Source organism: Petaurus breviceps, unplaced genomic scaffold (assembly GCF_028583685.1).
Source record: "Petaurus breviceps papuanus isolate PSGF00001 unplaced genomic scaffold, PetGlider_PUasm1.0 90977, whole genome shotgun sequence".
Taxonomy (NCBI): domain Eukaryota; kingdom Metazoa; phylum Chordata; class Mammalia; order Diprotodontia; family Petauridae; genus Petaurus; species Petaurus breviceps.
The window spans coordinates 12,158,377-12,163,280 of NW_027187391.1; the positions used below are offsets into that span (position 1 = coordinate 12,158,377).

The 4,904-nt window shown below is 42.6% G+C and overlaps 1 pseudogene; it reads right to left on the minus strand.

Annotated features, from left to right (window-relative positions):
• Nucleotides 1-514: 514 nt before the first annotated feature.
• LOC138153161 (ATP-dependent RNA helicase DHX8 pseudogene) lies at nucleotides 515-3,938 on the minus strand (annotated as a pseudogene).
• Nucleotides 3,939-4,904: the final 966 nt, after the last annotated feature.

Genomic DNA, 4,904 nt, shown 5'->3' on the forward strand with positions numbered 1-4,904 from the left:
CAAATTCATATTTCCAAAGAGTTGTGTATATATATATAGTTTGTATATGTATTAAAAATAAACAAATCCATATTTCCAAAGAGTTAAGCATGAATAAACAGCTTGGAGAGTGGGTAGAAGGCTAGGGCAACATCACCGGTGGGCTCTGCTGCCAAGTCCTCAAAAAGCCCTAGGCTGATGGATGGACACTTCAGTGCTTGGCACATGAGAGCTCTCTGGTCTGAGGATCTTACAGTATGAACTATTCAGAAATGTAACAATTCTTCCTAGTCCAGCTCTGCAGAATAAAGGTGCTACATACTTGTCATTTATAGGACGTAGGTTGGTCTGGGTTGAAGGGGCACGTGTCTTAAGATCAAGGTGAGCCCTTGCCTTCTGAGTATTTTACCACAAGGAAAGAAATGAGAGTCAAGTTCAGGATGTCCAGCCTTGGATTTGGGGTCTCTCAGTCTGAGGAATACTGTGTTTCCAGGGGTGTTTTAAAGAAGGGTCACTAGAGTCCTGGGCCTTGGTTTTATTGAGGGTGGGAAACCCACACTGAGCATTTGTGCCAAAGCCTGTGGCTTCCTTGACCCTGCCACCAGAAAGCCCAGGAGATCCTCCAAGTATTTACTCATAGACTTTGTCAAGGTCTTCTAGTCATTGCTGTTTCATCTATTTGCTGAACTTTGTGAGGTTCAACACCTTGAAGAAGGCTAGGGAAAACTCCACCAGCCACCAGGGACAACGGTGGCGATCTCCCACATATACTCTTTGGTAATTGGCACCAACTCATGGTATACCACCTGTTCTGGCTCTTTGTTGAAGAGGGCACTGGAAGGACGGATGCAAACCACCTGCTGGTCAATAAGAATTCAACAGCCTTGGTTGGTCCTTCTTAGCAGAATTTCAGAAGAAACCTTTGCAGATAACTTTCTGTACATGAACTGCAGTCTTGTCATAGGACACATCCAGCTAAAATCTATCCCTGATGCTCAATATCTGATTACAGATGTTCTGGGTTTGGCATAAGGAGAGAGACTATATGGAATTTTCACATCACTAGAAGTTGGAGAATTTGTTGTTCTCCCAAGAACCATACACAGCCAAGAGAATGAAGTGGTCACCTTTGGCCTGGTGGAATCTGACTTTCTTTTGATCTGCAGCATGGATACAATGGTGAACATCTCCTCATTGTAGGCCAGATGCATGGACATGATTAGCATTTTATACAACATTGGTTCCATGGGGAAACTGCCTTCCTGTGGGCCAGGGCCCTCATCATCCAGGGCTACCAATGTGTACAGTTGCTCCATGGCTGTGATCAGAGTTTACATGGGGGAATGGGGAATCCAGGAAGTCAAAGGAAAGCAGGTCATGGATACCCATGGCCTCGAGAGAGAGCACTATCCTGACTAAATTAGTTTTCTGGATTTCAGGCACATTGGTGGTCCATATGTCATCTCAGTAGCACATTTTGTGTTGAGCATGTAACACTTTCTGGGCCCTGTTCTCCCAGCTTGGCCTCCTCTTTGCTTTGCCAGAACCTGAGATGGGGGTCACCACCAGCTGGTTGATCCCAGTCTTGGAGTTCTGTACTTCTTGCTTCACAAACCTAGGGTCTACCATGTAGCAGATCCCTTCACTGGTCAGAGATGTCTCAGTATCATTGGTAGCAATTACAACCTTCCTGCTACCAGGAGGAGCCAAATCAAAGAACTAGGTTTGCATCTCACTTAGTAGAGCAGAATACACAGGCAGGATGATTAATTCAGGCACATCAGGTCCCAGAGACTTTGTGCATTCATATTGGATCTCACAGGCAGTATTGATCTCTTCCTGACTAGTCAGAAACACCAGGATGTGGCCTGGATCTGCATGACTGTGATTAGGCTGGCATCTAAGTAAAATATCTTGGGTTCTTTGGTGTGGAGAATTTCTGCTGGATATGTCAGCCTAGAATGCTGAAAATGGGACCTTCATAGAAATACTGGGAAGATTTCACAACATTTAATGTGGCCAAGGTAACAATCAGTTTCACTGAATTCTGCACTGTCCTTTTCAACAATCCAAAGAGCACATCTGTGTGAATTGTCTCTCATGAGCCTCATTCATTGTAATGATTGCATGCTGAGTAAGGTTGATCAGTCAAATACTCTTTAAGTAATATCTTATCTATCACGTACTTGATGACTTTTTCTGGACTGGGGCAGTCTTCAAATTGAATAGTTTAATCCATCTCTTACACCAAGCGACAGCTGAACTCTTCTTGGCCATTGACATTGCTGTCCCCCTTCGAGGTTGGGTGCATCCAATTCCCCCCCCCCCCGCTGGAGGTGTAACTTGCCTCAGCACGATACTGAGTGATCTGTGTTATCTTCCTAGATTTCTCCAATAACAATCAAGATCTGATTGTCATGAATAGCCTGAAAAAGCTACTCTTTAAATTTGAAGACGGGGAAACTTTCCCTCTGCTCAATGATTGACCCCTGGGTCTTTTTTTATTATAAGATGCTTTATTGCCCTCCCCCCTGCCCAAAGCATGCTTCTTCCACTCCACTATGTCATCAGGCATCATCCAAACATCCCACATGTTGATAACAATCTGCTTCCCCTCCACATCAGGAAGAGGATGAATCTAGTATTTGTTGAGTCCCATTGGAATGGAGTCCATCTCTGCTTAATTCTGGTTCTACTTGGCAAAAGCACCCTGCACCATAGCTGCTTGTGACAGGGAGCCATCAGGATTCTTAATAATTTTAATAGGACTCATGTTCATGCTTTGCTTGGTGTGTCCTCTCTGGAATGAAGGCTCTTCCTCAACCAGTTCAATCCCTAGGTCTTTATCTTCATCGTCCATTCTAGGAAGGATTCCTGTCTCTTCATCAAAGTCTGAAAAGTATTCGTTGGAAAGAACATTCACAGCAATCATGTATTTGATCTCCCATTTCTCAAGATTTAGGTGAAGTGTTTCAATTGTAGCCTGTCATCTTCTACTTCTTCATCAATCTTCCCGACAAAGATACTCTAGGAGTCTGGGTTCAGTTCTTCTCCAGTATCCTGATCCACATCCTTTACTCTCAGGCTGGTTTTGGTCCAGTGAGAGACAAGACTTTCACCTCAATCTTCTGGTCTTTGTTCATCACAACAGCAAAACTGGCCATTCAGCCTTCTTGGGGAATCTCAGAGATGTGAACTAAACCTTCCTACTATTTTCTTAGTCCTTCTACCTGGAAAAAACAGCCAAAGTGCATGGTACTGGTAACTTTGCCACTGTAAATTTCCCCAATAGAAGATTCTTCAGTTGGAGGCTGGTTTACAAGTTTGTCTCTCTATCTGTCATTTTTCTCCCCATATTTATCACAGTCTTTGATAGGCCTTTGACTTCTGCACTTAGATTGGTACCTAGGTTTCCCTCTTTTCCTATCCCAAGCCCTAAAATGTGACTTCCATTGGACCAGGATCTCCCTTTCTGCTCTTTGTCTTGTCTCAGACTTTGACTCTGTTTCTTCTTTTTTTTCCTCTGTCATTATGTTCAAAGACTTTCTGCTTCTCATGTGTTGCAGCACTAGACATTAGCAAGTCTAGCTCTTTAAGGACATCCACAACCACTCTGCCATCATCTTTATCAAGCATGTTTCATACAGTAGGATTGTTTGGTCAGCAAAGAACTAGTAACAGGTTCTTGAGTTTTTCCTTTCCCTCCTTGGTTTAACAACTAGATCTTTAATAGTAGGAGGCTTTACTTAGGGTTGCATGGTCTATATGAGACATAAGTTGCTTATAAGACAGGTTGTGAATTTAACACCATTTTTGGTGAGGGAAGTTTTAAAAGTGTCAAAGGTTATATTTTTCCTAGCAAGATTTATCACATATTTATCCAAGTGTTTATCACTGATGCCCAGGCAGTTGTCCAGTTCAGTGCACATTTTGGACACCAGGGACACGTACTTGAGCTTGGCAATCTCTTAAGCAGAACTGACTTGGCCATCACACACCATGAACCCCATTTAACTTAAAACTGGCTTCTTCACTCTAAGCCTTCACCATTTCAGCACTTCTCTTTCTGCTTCAGTCATTGCCCTGCCTCTTTGTTTACCTTCCCTGAGGTAGTATCTAATGAATGTACCTACCTTATTAACTTTTGATGGTACTTGCCTTGTCTACTATGATGACTATAGGTCCTGGGGAATCAAGGTTCCATTCCAGAGAGGGAGCCTAACAAACAGCTACCACACCCAAGAAAGGCAGCAGGTAGGTAAATTGCCCAGTCCTGACCAAGGGAGATAGTGACAAAAATTAACAATATATGCAGGACTTTTCAAAACCCTGGAATTGGAATGAGAACACTTCAATCCTTAATGAGGATCCATTGCAGGGGAAGTCTGGTGCCAACAGTTGCAATAATTCCAGTTCCAATAGGATATATTAAAGTCAATGTAGTTAAAAATCTCATAGTTGGATTTTGGGATCGAATTGGTGGAACACCATGAGAAGATCCACTGTCTGTCCCAGGCCTTGCTTCTTGACACCCTCTTGATGTTGGGGCCAAAGCATTTACTTTGAAAAAATAGCATGTTTAAAGTAGGCCCCAGTTACCTGGGTACCCAGCTAGGAATAATAGAATAGGGTCCCATTTCTACTTTGTTGACTTTTGGAACTAAAACCATGATTAAAAGAGATGGTCAAGGCCATTTGCATTGTTCCTTTACAGATGAAATTCTTGGACTAGAGCAAGACAGACCAGAGTGAAAGCATTTGCCAAGAATGCTTTCATTACACAAGAATGAAAGTTGGAGGTTTGAAGACCATCCCTTGTTTCTTAATCTAATTATGGTTCATTTAGTATAATAAAAAATCTTAATTATACTTTTCTTTATAGAGTTCCTTTCACTTAAGTCCCGAGGGCTCTCTACTTTTCTGAT